At 46.5% G+C, this 15,845-nt stretch overlaps 1 protein-coding gene across 6 annotated transcripts in view; it reads left to right on the top strand.

Moving 5' to 3' along the window:
* The window catches only part of LOC126198920 (zinc transporter 1), a 700,140-nt gene that overhangs the window by 510,986 nt on the left and 173,309 nt on the right, over positions 1 to 15,845 (top strand). For 3 of the 6 annotated variants that reach the window (XM_049935551.1, XM_049935553.1, XM_049935552.1), the window contains one exon: positions 11,797 to 11,898. The exons of the other annotated variants lie outside the window; for them this stretch is intronic. The gene's annotated coding sequence lies outside the window, so the exon portion shown is untranslated. The remainder of the gene's footprint in view (positions 1 to 11,796; positions 11,899 to 15,845) is intronic. 6 annotated transcript variants of the gene reach the window in all.

Genomic DNA, 15,845 nt, shown 5'->3' with positions numbered 1-15,845 from the left:
ACAGAGAAATAGAGCCGGCCCATTGGGGGGACCCGGATCACCGATAGCAACCACACCCTAAGTCAGTTTCCAAATTACTCAGCTAACTTTTAGATAATACAGCAGCCCGAGAACTTAAACTCTAAAACGGCAAAGAAACTCTTAGAAAATTACAAACGACGTTGAACACGAAGTACTTTTCAGTTCGTTGCCCACGTCGATAGGCTTGCCCTCTGCCGCTTGCAGTGAGCATTTATCCGGCCAGGTAGAGGCCCCGATTCACAGGCTGTGAACGTACCTGCTGTTAGTCACTACAAATACGACCCAGTTCTTTGCGACTGTTCAGTGATTCACTTGGATACAAAAAGTTGATTCCGGACGAGACCGGCTTCATGGAATTTAAACAGCTTGCCTGTGAACGTCTGGAAAAATCAGAACAATTTCCATAAAGCTTAGGTGACTTTAACTAAAAAACGTGAACTCTTAGTAGGATAAAATGATAAATACTGTAGGACAGTTGGAGTGCTCCTTACCGAACATTTTGATGTACAATTAATCACATTAGTTCTTGTATTGACTTATTACAGTTTTTTGTGAACATCAGTATTTATATACTCTGTTTTCTGGCCAATACTTGGAATCTGTGCACTAAGTGTCTTACTTGAATAGTTCAAACATTACACACACATTAACATCATGTCCATCTAAAAAGTAGACGACAATCACGTATTTCAGTCACAAGTTTTTATTCTGGAAATATTTATAGTTGATAATCAAAATTAAGGTTATTATTCTATAACTAATCAGTATATAGTTTTCTTCCTGTTGGTAGCACTCTAGTATGTGGTCTACTTCATTCTAAATAGTATCCTGAAACATCCCAAAAAATTTCATACCTCGAACTTAAACAGATTTTTTTCGGCATAAAATAAACATGTCATAAAATGTAATTCTCACAATATTCAGTTCAAAATTACATTTGATATAGACAACACCTCTGTTGTTCCTAATGCAGTCCAACTGCAGAATCTTCTTGGTTTACACGTTCCTCATCTTGTCTCTTCCTTTCCTCGTTTCTCTTGTCATTCTGGCCTCTTTAGTTTCCTCAAGGATCCACTTTCCAGCTTTGGCCACACTCGTGGAATCAAGTACCGCCAGTGATTGCCTCCTACTGAACCCAGAATAGACTCCTAGCAAATCTAGAACTTCACACCAGTACCAAAACACTTTTCTGGAGGCATAACAACTCTCGAGAATGACAAACTAGCAAGAACTCAAATTACAGAAAAGTTTATAAGCAAAACAATGCTCGAACACGTAAGACCATGGCAAAGAAAGTCTTCTAACAGAGCTGTCAACTTCCCCTAAGGGGGTCCACAACTCTTTTGTGGACACGTGCGTAGCGAGCACGGGACCCCGAGCTAATGTGGCCCTCCTTCCTTTCCGGGCTGCATACCTTCCCTTTCCTCATCCTTAACCGTCCCCCATCTTCGCCCCCCCCCCCTCACCTCTGGCTCTTTCCTTCCCTTTCTCCCCCTCTGGGAGTATGGTTTGTGCCTACGTCCGGAGACGGACGCTCGAAACTGTTACAAATTCCTTGCTTTCTACACTTGCAAGTCTTCGTCCTTCCTCTGTCCTTCTCTTTTCCTTCCCTCTTCTCTTTGCCCTTTTCTCCGCTGCGGCGTTTGAGACTTCTTTCCTTTCCCTTTCTCTTTTTTCCTCCCTGTGCGTGTCTGAAGGCCGACCCACGCACTTCCATGCGTAGCCGGGGACGGGGTAACGCGTAATTCCCCGCCCCGGGTAGACAGGTAGGACACGTACGTACCCCCTGGTAACGGCCAGGCCCAGGGAGGGGTGATTACCCGAGCTGATACCTTCCGAAAGTGCCGATTGGTCCCTCCGTCCGTTTGTCGGGAGGTGTGACCTGAGGTGTGAACAATCACCTAAGGCGGTAGTGCCCTCAGTGAGGGCCCCCACAAGGGAGGAGCGCGCCATCGGAGACGCCGGTAATCATGGGGGATTCTTCCGCAATGGTTTCCTCACCTTCCACTATGTCTGCTCACAAACGTAAGTTCACTGAGTCTCAACCACAGTCAGTTCTTCCATCGTTGCCACAGTTCCTTGTTGTTTCTCGGTCTGACGACGGTCACGACTTCTCCACGGTCAACCCTTTCATTATTCAGAAAGGTGTCGACGCAATTGCAGGTCCTGTAAAGTCTTGTTCCAGATTACGGAATGGCACCCTGTTGTTAGAAACAGTCAGTGCCCTCCAGGCACAGAAATTGCTGCGTACCTCACTACTTCACACTTTCCCTGTCCGGGTGGAACCGCACCGTACCTTAAATTCCTCGCGTGGAGTCGTTTATACACGCTCCCTCGATGGACTGTCTGACGAAGAAATTCAGCACTACCTGTCTGACCAGGGCGTAACGGCTGTTCATAGAGTTATGAAACGGGTTGACACGAACATCATTCCAACCCGCACTTTCTTTTTGACATTTGACAAAGTTCAACTCCCATCGAAAATCAAAGCAGGCTATGAAATAATTTCCATTCGCCCTTACGTCCCAAACCCTACGCGTTGCTATCGGTGTCAGCGGTTCAATCACACCAGCCAGTCCTGTTCCAATCCGGCCAAATGTGTTACGTGTGGCAAGGATGCCCATGAGGGTGCTTGTCCACCTCCATCCCCTCGCTGCATCAACTGTATGGGTGACCACGCTGCTTCCTCTCGAGATTGCCCCGTTTTTAAGGACGAAAAGCTCATCCAGGAAATAAGAGTGAAGGAAAAGGTGCCGACCTTTGCTGCTCGAAAATTATTCGCCAGTCGACAGCCCACCGTGCCTCAGACAGGAAAATACACCACTGTCCTTGCTTCTCCTCGGCCAACAAAGGAGGCGGCCACGCAGACTTGCGACCTCAACTTTAGTGCCACGATCGTCAGATCGCCCAGCGCAAAGATCGCCCGTTCAACCTCACCACTTTCGCCTGCCCACTCTATGGCTCACCCTTCGTCGGGTTCTGCTAAATCTCGAGCCCAAAAGTCAGACACCAAGACTTCCAAAAAAGAGCATACACGTGAAGAGTTTTTACGTACCGCAACTTCACAACCATCGGTTCCTCCTTCATCTAAACATCATACTTCCAAGAAGGCTACAAAGAAACCCAGTTCCTCTCCTTCTCCGCCAAGGCGTGTCCCATCTACAGCACCACCTGGCGGAAATCGCCCTCGGCCGTCTTCTGTGTCGCCGACGCACACTGCTGGTGGCCGGACAACCGGCCGATCGCTGGTGGGAGGAGCTGCTCCAGACCAACCTATGGATCAGGATCTTCTGCCATCGGCTGAATGCCATTCCATGCTGTCGGTCGCTAGCTCTGAGCAGTCGTTGAGTTGACAGCGACCTTGGTCACATTCCTCCATTTTCTGTTCACCCTATGTCCATTATCCACTGGAATATCCGCGGTATTCGAGCCAATCGGGATGAATTGTCGATCCTCTTGCGATCCTACTCGCCGGTCATCTTCTGTCTTCAGGAAACAAAGCTGCGTCCCCATGACTGCTTTGTTCTCTCTCATTTTCAGTCCGTCCGATATGATCTCCCCTCTGTTGAAGGCACTCCAGCACATGGAGGACTCATGATTCTTCTCCATGAAACTCTCCATTATTACCCAATCCATTTAAACACTTCCTTCCAAGCTGTCGCCGTCCGTCTTTCCCTTTCCGGATACACGTTCTCTCTTTGTACTGTATACATTCCATCGTCCACACCAATGGCACGAGCTGATCTCCTTCATCTTCTTGGTCAGCTTCCACCCCCTCTATTTGCTGGTTGGGGACTTCAATGCCCACCACCCGCTTTGGGGATCTCCACATCCTTGTCCACGTGGCTCACTATTGCTAGACGTCTTCCACCAAGCGGATCTAGTTTGCCTCAACACTGGGGTCCCTACATTTTTATCTGCCTCCACGACAAATTTATCTCATTTGGACCTTGCGGTCAGTACTGTTCCGCTAGCTCGGCGCTTCGAATGGTTCGCCCTTGATGATACACACTCGAGTGACCACTTTCCATGTGTCCTTAGACTGCAGCCTCAACTGCCATACATGCGCCCGCGACGCTGGAAGTTTGCCCAAGCTGATTGGACACTTTTTTCGTCTCTAGCGACATTCGATGACCGTCACTTTCCCAGCGTCGACGATGAGGTCACCCATATTACCGACGTTATTCTTACAGCTGCGGAACATTCAATACCACGCACCTCCGAATTGCCCCGGCGCCCCCCAGTTCCTTGGTGGAACGAGGCATGCCGTGATGCAATACGTGAGCGGCGACGTGCTCTCCGCGTTTTCCGCCACCATCCTACTTTGGCCAACTGTATCCGCTATAAGCAGTTCCGTGCGCGATGCCGTCGCGTCATCCGCGATAGCAAGAAGGCAAGCTGGAAATTCTTTATTTAACACCTTCACTCCCTCCTCGGAAGTTTGGAGTCGGCTTCGACGGTTCTCAGGCGCGCCTAGTTTCTTCCCGGTCTCTGGGCTCACTGTCGCGCATGATACATTCGTGGACCCCGTCGCAATTTCAAACTCGTTGGGTCAGCACTTTGCTGAGATTTCGGGCTCTTACAATTACCCGCCGGCGTTTCTCCCGAAGAAACGTGCAGCGGAAGTGCGACCTCTTGCTTTCTCCTCTCAAAATCGCGAAAGCTATAATACTGTTTTCTCCATGCGGGAACTCCAACATGCACTCTCTTCTTCTCGCTTCTCCGCCCCAGGACCGGATGGTACCCACGTCCAAATGTTGCTGCATTTATCAACCCATAGTCTGCATTACCTTCTTCGCCTTTATAATCGAATTTGGACCGACAGTACTTTTCCCAGACGATGGCGGGAAGCTATCGTCGTTCCCGTTCCGAAACCTGGAAAGGACAAACATCTCCCCTCTAGCTATCGCCCCATTTCTCTCACGAGTAGTGTCTGTAAGGTTTCGGAGCGTATGGTGAATTACCGTCTAGCGTGGTGGCTGGAATCCCGCAGTCTTTTAACACCTGCCCAATGCGGATTCCGAAAGCATCGTTCTGCCGTTGACCATCTTGTTGCTCTCTCCACTTATATCATGAACAATTTTCTCCGGAAACGCCAAACAGTAGCAATATTTTTTGATCTGGAGAGAGCATACGATACCTGTTGGAGGACAGGCATCCTCCGCACACTGTTCTCTTGGGGCTTTCGAGGTCGGCTACCCCTTTTTCTTCGCGAATTTATGGCAGAGCGCACATTTAGGGTGCGGGTGAACACTACTCTCTCCCGTACTTTCTCCCAAGAAAACGGGGTACCCCAGGGCTCCGTGCTGAGTGTTGTACTGTTTGCCATTGCGATCAATCCAATTATGGATTGTCTCCTTCCTGATGTCTCGGGCTCCCTCTTTGTGGACGATTTTGCGATCTACTACAGCTCTCAACGGACCAGCCTTCTTGAACGACGTCTTCAAGGATGTCTCGATCGCCTCCACTCTTGGAGCATCGAAACCGGCTTCCGTTTCTCTCCCAGTAAGACCGTTTGTGTTAATTTTTGGCGACGTAAGGAGTTTCTTCCGCCCTCCTTACATCTAGGTCCTGTCAACCTTCCGTTTTCCGACGTCGCTAAATTCTTGGGTCTTATGTTTGACAGAAAACTGTGCTGGTCCTCCCACGTTTCCTATCTTTCGGCTCGCTGTCTGCGATCCCTAACACCCTCCGTGTCCTGAATGGTACCTCGTGGGGAGCGGACCGAGTTGTCCTTCTCCGCCTCTATCGCGCCTTAGTGCGCTCAAAATTGTATTATGGAAGCATAGTCTACTCCTCTGCTCGGCCGTCTATTCTTCGGCCTCTCGACTCTATCCACCACCGTGGATTACGTTTAGTGTCTGGAGCTTTTTACACTAGCCCTGTGGAAAGCCTTTATGCTGAGACTGCTGAACCTCCGCTGTCCAATCGGCTAGTCCTTCCGAGTCGTTATGCTAGCCATCTGTCTTCGATGTCTGCTAATCCAGCCCATGACCTTTTTTTCGACGCCTCCTTTGATGTAGGGTATGCAGGCCGCTCCTCCTCCCTACTACCCCCGGGAGTCCGCTTCCGTCAACTGCTCCATTCTCTTTCCTTCCGCTTTCCTAAAACCTTCTTGACAACTTGGGGTACAGCACCGCCTTGGCTCCGGCCCCGGACCTGCCTGCTCCGTGACCTTTGTCGATTTCCCAAGGATGGTACCCCTACACTTGTTTATCGTCGGGCATTTGATGCTCTATGTGCACAAATGACGGACGTCACATTTATTTACACCGACGGCTCGAAAACATCGTTAGGTGTAGGGAGTGCCTATATTGTTGGCGACACCCCAAATCACTTTCGGCTTCCCGACCAGCGTTCGGTTTATACTGCGGAGCTTTACGCTGTTCTCCAGGCTGTCCATTACATCCGCCGCCGTCAGCGGATACAGTACGTAATCTGCTCAGATTCTCTCAGCTCTCTCCTCAGTCTCCAAGCTCTTTACCCTGTGCACCCTCTGGTCCACCGGATTCAGGACTGTCTGCGCTTGCTCCACCTGGGGGGCGTCTCGGTGGCGTTCCTCTGGCTCCCGGGACACGTTGGTATCTGTGGAAATGAGGCGGCCGATATTGCAGCCAAGGCTGCAGTCTCTCTTCTTCGGCTAGCTATTCCATCGATTCCTTTCGCCGATCTACGGAGCGTTTTATGTCGTCGTGTTGTTCATTTATGGCACGCGCATTGGTCAACACTTCCCCATAATAAATTGCGGGAAGTGAAAGCTCTTCCTTGTGCTTGGACCTCTTCCTCCCGAACGCGTCGTCGGGAGAAGGTAATTTTAACTAGACTCCGGATAGGGCACTGTCTTTTTAGCCATTGACATCTTTTAAGCGGCGATCCTCCCCCACTCTGTCCCCACTGCTCTCAGCTGTGGACGGTAAGACACCTTTTAATTGAGTGCCTCTATTTTAATCCGTTACGCTCCCGTCTACAGCTATCGCCTGATCTATCGTCGATTTTAGCAGATGACACGCGCTCAGCCGACCGCGTTCTCCAATTTATTAGTGCCAGTGAAATGACGTCAGTCATTTGAAGCTTTTTTTGGGGACAACCAACCCCTTTCTGTAGTGGATTTTTAAGCCTTCCTTCTGCTTTTAGTTTCTCCAATTTTATGACTTTGTTCCCATTGCTGCTGGTTTTCAATTTTGGTTTTTTACTGTTTCCTAAGTCACGGGCTGGGCGCTAATGACCATAGCAGTTTTGCGCCCTAAAACCAAACCAAAAAAAAAAGCTGTCAACTCGAGAAAGTTGTATAGTATATACTTCTGCGATGGGAGTCTACTGACTACATGTAATGTATGAAAGCTGCGGAAACGTAAGTGTGGGCGCACACCGAGAGATCTTTAAGTTGGTTTTTTTAAAATAACTTCCCTATGTCCAAGTCAGTTTTAACTACTGTTTTGTTCAAAAAACTAAGAATTGTTTTAAGATGAAAAATCAAAAAAATGATTTTTTGAATCGGGTTCACAAGCAAGAGACCTTAACGGTTTATTTAAATGAAATAATAATAAACTAAATGATTAATTCTGGTTTCAATTCTTCGTGAGTTCCTGGATTCGTAAGTGGTTGGTTTTAAGTAATTGGTTAAGTTTATCGTGTAAGGACTAACCAGCGCATTAGTCGCAATACCCTGGTGATTAATCACACAGTAAGGCGATAAGAAAGAAAGGCATGTTTTTTCCTGTGTGATGAAAAATGTCTTCCCCCATGAACCATGGACCTTGCCGTTGGTGGGGAGGCTTGCGTGCCTCAGCGATACAGATGGCCGTACCGTAGGTGCTACCACAACGGAGGGGTATCTGTTGAGAGGCCAGACAAACATGTGGTTCCTGAAGAGGGGCAGCAGCCTTTTCAGTAGTTGCAGGGGCAACAGTCTGGATGACTGACTGATCTGGCCTTGTAACATTAACCAAAACGGCCTTGCTGTGCTGGTACTGCGAACGGCTGAAAGCAAGGGGAAACTACAGCCGTAATTTTTCCCGAGGACATGCAGCTTTACTGTATGATTAAATGATGATGGCGTCCTCTTGGGTAAAATATTCCGGAGGTAAAATAGTCCCCCATTCGGATCTCCGGGCGGGGACTACTCAAGAGGACGTCGTTATCAGGAGAAAGAAAACTGGCATTCTACGGATCGGAGCGTGGAATGTCAGATCCCTTAATCGGGCAGGTAGGTTAGAAAATTTAAAAAGGGAAATGGATAGGTTAAAGTTAGATATAGTGGGAATTAGTGAAGTTCGGTGGCAGGAGGAACAAGACTTTTGGTCAGGTGATTACAGGGTTATAAATACAAAATCAAATAGGGGTAATGCAGGAGTAGGTTTAATAATGAATAAAAAAATAGGAGTGCGGGTTAGCTACTACAAACAGCATAGTGAACGCATTATTGTGGCCAAGATAGACACAAAGCCCATGCCTACTACAGTAGTACAAGTTTATATGCCAACTAGCTCTGCAGATGATGAAGAAATTGATGAAATGTATGACGAGATAAAAGAAATTATTCAGGTAGTGAAGGGAGACGAAAATTTAATAGTCATGGGTGACTGGAATTCGTCAGTAGGAAAAGGGAGAGAAGGAAATATAGTAGGTGAATATGGATTCGGGGGAAGAAATGAAAGAGGAAGCCGCCTTGTAGAATTTTGCACAGAGCATAACTTAATCATAGCTAACACTTGGTTCAAGAATCATAAAAGAAGGTTGTATACCTGGAAGAATCCTGGAGATACTAATAGGTATCAGATAGATTATATAATGGTAAGACAGAGATTTAGGAACCAGGTTTTAAATTGTAAGACATTTCCAGGGGCAGATGTGGATTCTGACCACAATCTATTGGTTATGAACTGCAGATTGAAACTGAAGAAACTGCAAAAAGGTGGGAATTTAAGGAGATGGGACCTGGATAAACTGAAAGAACCAGAGGTTGTAGAGAGTTTCAGGGAGAGCATAAGGGAACAATTGACAGGAATGGGGGAAAGAAATACAGTAGAAGAAGAATGGGTAGCTCTGAGGGATGAAGTAGTGAAGGCAGCAGAGGATCAAGTAGGTAAAAAGACGAGGGCTAATAGAAATCCTTGGGTAACAGAAGAAATATTGAATTTAATTGATGAAAGGAGAAAATATAAAAATGCAGTAAATGAAACAAGCAAAAAGGAATACAAACGTCTCAAAAATGAGATCGACAGAAAGTGCAAAATGGCTAAGCAGGGATGGCTAGAGGACAAATGTAAGGATGTAGAGACTTGTCTCACTAGGGGTAAGATAGATACTGCCTACAGGAAAATTAAAGAGACCTTTGGAGAGAAGAGAACCACTTGTATGAATATCAAGAGCTCAGATGGCAACCCAGTTCTAAGCAAAGAAGGGAAGGCAGAAAGGTGGAAGGAGTATATAGAGGGTTTATACAAGGGCGATATACTTGAGGACAATATTATGGAAATGGAAGAGGATGTAGATGAAGATGAAATGGGAGACACGATACTGCGTGAAGAGTTTGACAGAGCACTGAAAGACCTGAGTCGAAACAAGGCCCCGGGAGTAGACAACATTCCATTAGAACTACTGATGGCCTTGGGAGAGCCAGTCATGACAAAACTCTACCATCTGGTGAGCAAGATGTATGAGACAGGGGAAATACCCACAGACTTCAAGAAGAATATAATAATTCCAATACCAAAGAAAGCAGGTGTTGACAGATGTGAAAATTACCGAACTATCAGTTTAATAAGTCACAGCTGCAAAATACTAACGCGAATTCTTTACAGACGAATTGAAAAACTGGTAGAAGCGGACCTCGGGGAAGATCAGTTTGGATTCCGTAGAAATGTTGGAACACGTGAGGCAATACTAACCTTACGACTTATCTTAGAAGAAAGATTAAGGAAAGGGAAACCTACGTTTCTAGCATTTGTAGACTTAGAGAAAGCTTTTGACAACGTTAACTGGAATACTCTCTTTCAAATTCTGAAGGTGGCAGGGGTAAAATACAGGGAGCGAAAGGCTATTTACAATTTGTACAGAAACCAGATGGCAGTTATAAGAGTCGAGGGACATGAAAGGGAAGCAGTGGTTGGGAAAGGAGTGAGACAGGGTTGTAGCCTCTCCCCGATGTTATTCAATCTGTATATTGAGCAAGCAGTAAAGGAAACAAAAGAAAAATTCGGAGTAGGTATTAAAATTCATGGAGAAGAAGTAAAAACTTTGAGGTTCGCCGATGACATTGTAATTCTGTCAGAGACAGCAAAGGACTTGGAAGAGCAGTTGAACGGAATGGACAGTGTCTTGAAAGGAGGATATAAGATGAACATCAACAAAAGCAAAACGAGGATAATGGAATGTAGTCTAATTAAATCGGGTGACGCTGAGGGGATTAGATTAGGAAGTGAGACACTTAAAGTAGTAAAGGAGTTTTGCTATTTAGGGAGTAAAATAACTGATGATGGTCGAAGTAGAGAGGATATAAAATGTAGACTGGCAATGGCAAGGAAAGCGTTTCTCAAGAAGAGAAATTTGTTAACATCGAGTATAGATTTAAGTGTCAGGAAGTCGTTTCTGAAAGTATTTGTATGGAGTGTAGCCATGTATGGAAGTGAAACATGGACGATAACCAGTTTGGACAAGAAGAGAATAGAAGCTTTCGAAATGTGGTGCTACAGAAGAATGCTGAAGATAAGGTGGGTAGATCACGTAACTAATGAGGAGGTATTGAATAGGATTGGGGAGAAGAGAAGTTTGTGGCACAACTTGACTAGAAGAAGGGATCGGTTGGTAGGACATGTTTTGAGGCATCAAGGGATCACAAATTTAGCATTGGAGGGCAGCGTGGAGGGTAAAAATCGTAGAGGGAGACCAAGAGATCAATACACTAAGCAGATTCAGAAGGATGTAGGTTGCAGTAGGTACTGGGAGATGAAGAAGCTTGCACAGGATAGAGTAGCATGGAGAGCTGCATCAAACCAGTCTCAGGACTGAAGACTACAACAACATGAAAAATGTTACAACTCACTGACCTTTGAGTTAAACAAATCGAAGTTCAATGATTGCTCTTTACGTAGAATCAACGTTTCAACAGCACTTCAGTTTTTAAATTAAAGGATCACATTATCTAATTGCACAGGATGTGCAGTGGTACGAGTGAGCGTCGGATGGCGGCATAGGGAAAGAGCTAAAAGAAAAAAAATCAGGTTCATTGGACGAATATTAATAAAACGCAATTTAACAGTGAAAGAACTGGGTCACGAAACGCCTGTAAGACCGATTCTTGAGTATTCCTCACCAGTGTGAGACAGTTGAGAGTCTGAATTAATGGAAGAAGCAGAGAAAAGTTCCAACGAATAGCGGCGCGTTTCGTTACCGAATCACTAAGTAAGCGCGCCCGTGTCACGGAGATGCTCAAAACCTCCAGGGGCAGACGCTGCAAGAGGTCCGCCGTCCATCATATCAGTTCCACCCACATATAACCCGCAATATAACCGCGATGAGAAAATGACAGAAATTAGTGCTCATCCGGTTCTTCAGCGACAGTCACCTTCCTCATCCACCATTTGCAAATTGTGTGCCGCTTTCGTTTCCTCCTTTAACAGTTCAAAGTACCCTCCATAATATAGTGGCTCGCGGATGTAGATGTGTACACTCAAGTACGACACCCTTCCCTGGCTTTGCTACAGCCCCTTTGTATTGATTAATTGTATCCCGGGAATGCGGGAGTAATGCTATACTTTTCGGTTGGTTTTGCAGCTGGAGTATGAGGCGGACTTTCGGGAGGAAGAGGCTGCGATCGTGACAGTGTGTGACACAGAATGACGCAGCCGTCTGCAGAAACCTAGCGGCACCTCTCAGGTAGGGCAAACACGACGAGGTGTACAGTAGACCAGTTCATTTCCACAGCTTTTTTCATTTTTGTGTTTAGAATTTATACATAATCGAAGAACACATTATAGCCAGATTATTTAACATTAGGATAAATCCGTCAAATACAGTCCTTAATTTCGCCCGGAAGGCACCAGCACCTCCCAGAGAACTTTTTTGAACTCACTGGACCCCCTGCGGGTCCGGAGGTTAGAACAGGCCCGAGGTATTCCTGCCTGTCGTAAGAGGCGACTAAAAGGAGTATCTCACGTTTCGGCCTTTATGTGATGCTCCCCTGTAGGGTTTGACCTCCATTTTTCAAAATTTACCGAAAGAGCGAGCCAGTTGAGGAAGGGCACATAACATGGTGCATCGTGTCCATTGTGCATTGCGATCTTTAGCCCACTTTCTCGTCGTCGCATTGCAGTCCCGCCCAATCTCCATATCCTCGGCGAGGACACCTTCCTGGGTGCGTATTCCACCAGACACTATGCAGTGTCTCTTTCCGTGTCGACGATGACCATGGACTTCTTAGCACCTCATATCCAGCACGGTAGCCAGTCCGTTGTGTTGGGGCCGCCATGTACCCTGTTGGTTGTAGCCCCCTGACAACACGTGGATCGCTCTGCTGATGCCTGCGCCGTTAACTCCCCACGTATGCCAAGGAGTAGGTGTCCGTCACCCTGGGGCGTCGGGACTCTCGACAATGGCCATCCTGCCAGGTGGCCCTTGCTGAGGCTGGGTGGCGCCCGTGAGGAGGGCTCTTGGTCAGAGTGGGTGGCATTAGGGCGGATGACCCGCCGTGAAACGTAGTACTTGATTCTTGCTAGTAGGCCGCCGCCAGCAGTGTCTAAGCGGGCAAAGTCTAACTTTAATGCTAAGAAAATGACCCCAGTTTTGCAAGTTCTAATCGCACCTTGCGATTTTTAGCCGGCCGGAGTGGCCGTGCGGTTCTGGGCGCTGCAGTCCGGAACCGAGCGACCACTACGGTCGCAGGTTCGAATCCTGCCTCGGGCATGAATGTGTGTGCTGTCTTTAGGTTAGTTAGGTTTAAGTAGTTCTAAGTTCTAGGCGACTCATGACCTCAGCAGTTAAGTCGCATAGTGCTCAGAGCCATTTTTTGCGATTTTTATTGTGAAACTAAATAAGTCACGATTGCATGGCATCCTGAGTGACGGAAAACGTGTGCAACTGTCTGCGTCTGTCCCTATACCGACAGTTGGGCCAGGTAAAAACTTTATTATATCTTCACTGTGCCAAAAATAGTTCAATAATACATAAAAAATTTTGTGTTTGTTATCTGTGTCGTTGAGAAACGTAAAACAAAGCCGCATGCGGCTGATTAACGGTCCCCCCTCCCCTCCCCTCCCTTCCCCCCTCCCCTCCCTCCGCCCTCCACCCACACCCCTCCCTCCCCTCCCTCCGCCCTCCCCCAGCCCCCTCCCTCCCCTCCCTCCCCCCCTCCCCTCTTCGACCTCAATAAAGCGTAACGTGGGTGCTGTGCACTCTGGCGAGAGAGATTGGCACGCATGCATGATCACAACATACGAGATGAGTTCTTGGCTATCTATGTTTGAGATAAAACATTTTAGTGAAATACGTGTTACACTATTTTAAGGTAAATCCGTGTATAAAATGAAAAAAATGGCAGGGAACTTATATCGTTATGCAGATATTATTATATATAAAAATAAGGAAAAATTCATGTGTGAATAGAACTAATCATCGAACACTTCGGAAACTTCTTTCCCCTATTATTCTAGAATGGAATTTCTGAACAGTCCCTTTTTAAAGTACAGCAGTAATCTATAAACACGCGCTTATCGCATCTTCCTTGGTAGTGGTCCTCTGTAGTTTTAATATCATAGTGAAGGAGGAGGAGGATATTAGTGTTTAACGTCCCGTCGACAACGAGGTCATTAGAGACGGAGCGCAAGCTCGGGTGAGGGAAGGATGGGGAAGGAAATCGGCCGTGCCCTTTCAAAGGAACCATCCCGGCATTTGCCTGAAGCGATTTAGGGAAATCACGGAAAACCTAAATCAGGATGGCCGGAGACGGGATTGAACCGTCGTCCTCCCGAATGCGAGTCCAGTGTGCTAACCACTGCGCCACCTCGCTCGGTCAATATCATAGTGAAATCGTTCACCTTGTACCTCACTGGCGTCTCCTAAATCGTCTGGAAAACGGCCCGAGAATTTGTGTAAATAGTTCCTCTTAATACTCATCTTTCACTCAAGGGATTTCAAACTGTTAAGCACCTCGTTTACCAGTCCAAAATAGTTTTTAGATTTGCGTTTGTCCAGAAAAATTTCGGACAGCTGCACCAAATGAGGTCCAGGCTTTTTACTGAGCCACGTTCATGTATGAAGGCAGGATCCTTAATGAGTTGTTTTATTTGTTGACCGTTAAATATTCCTGCTTCAATTTTTCCCGCTCTCAGATGAGACAACATATATATGCAAAACATGATCCGTTCGTGTCAAGAACCTTCACCAACGCTTCTGAAATTCTTTCGATAATTATTTTGCAAGACGTACGGAAACGTGTGTGACGTTCTGTCTGACGATTAAAGAATTCCGGAGTGCAAAACGTGGACTAATTGCAACAACTACTGCCACATTTTTTATACATAGAAATTGAATGATCAGGAGGGGTTTAGTCAACTAACCTTAAACGATGCAAGAAAAAATGAAAGAAAGCAATAAAGTGTATAGTCTATTATTTTTGCCATATATTATTTAAACACTGACAAACTTTACACAGACTTTTAATTATTCCACAATGTCTATACTCAATAAACATGTTTCTGGCCACAACAAAGGTACCGATATTATTCAGAGTGTATACACAAATCTGACAGAATCCCTCTAGTACGTAAGCAACAAACAACTACGAGGGTTGGAACTTAAATAGTGGAAACGGTTTATTCACAACCGACACAAAAGAGTTACACGTTTGCACCTGTTACTGTCATTCAAACTAGTCACCAGCGTTGTGTAGAACCCGTTGCCAGCGATGTGGAAGGCGTAGTATACCGTGAGCAGAGCCTGTTCTGTTGATGGCGCTAATGGAGCGGTGTAAAGATACGGCGATTCTCGTGTACGACTGTGATGGTGTTATCCTAACGCATTACGTTCCTCCACGGCAGACCGTTAATGCTCACTATTACTGTTCGTTATGGAGCATCACCTGCTATCAGCTTTGCGAAATAAGCGGCGACACTTTCTGCGCAACCCACCCATCATTTTGCACGATAATGTGCGGGCGCATACAGCGCAAGCTATGGCTGCTCTGTTCGGTCGATGGGACTGGGAAGTACTGTACTATCCACCATACTCCCCGGACTTAAGTCCTTGTGACTATGATTTGATTCCGAAGATGATGGAACCACTTCGTGGCATTCGCTTCAGAACTGTTCCAGAGATTCGACAGGCAGTAGACCGCTCCATTGTCACCATCAACAGAACTGGCTCTGCCAACGGTATACTACGCCTTCCACATCGCTGGCAACAAGTTCTACACAGTTCTTTGAAGGACAGTAACAGGTGCAAACATGTAACTTTTTTGTATCTGTTGTGAACAAATAGTTGCCAGTATTTAAGTTCCAACCGTCGTACCTGCAGCAAAAAGGCAAATTACCAAAAATCCTCAATTAATACCAAAGTCTCCTCCGGCGCTACCAGCACGATTACGGCAGGCTGCGACCTCTCTCCACCGCACCCTGCGTCCGACCACTTCAGACTCCACTCGACAACTGCTCGCTTTCCACTACTCGCAACAATATTTCGGAGTTTGTGTATGCACACCGTACAATCGTATACGTCCAACTTTCAGGCCCAGTTTGATATGCAGTGGAGGGAAGACGATTTTCTCTCGTTCAACAATAGGGTAGTTAACGACACTTTTTTCCTCTACGTCCATGTTTCCTCTTTTAAGT

Source organism: Schistocerca nitens, chromosome 8 (assembly GCF_023898315.1).
Source record: "Schistocerca nitens isolate TAMUIC-IGC-003100 chromosome 8, iqSchNite1.1, whole genome shotgun sequence".
Taxonomy (NCBI): domain Eukaryota; kingdom Metazoa; phylum Arthropoda; class Insecta; order Orthoptera; family Acrididae; genus Schistocerca; species Schistocerca nitens.
The sequence above is the reverse complement of the archived record's forward strand: the minus strand, read 5'-3'. Positions and strand labels throughout refer to the sequence as shown.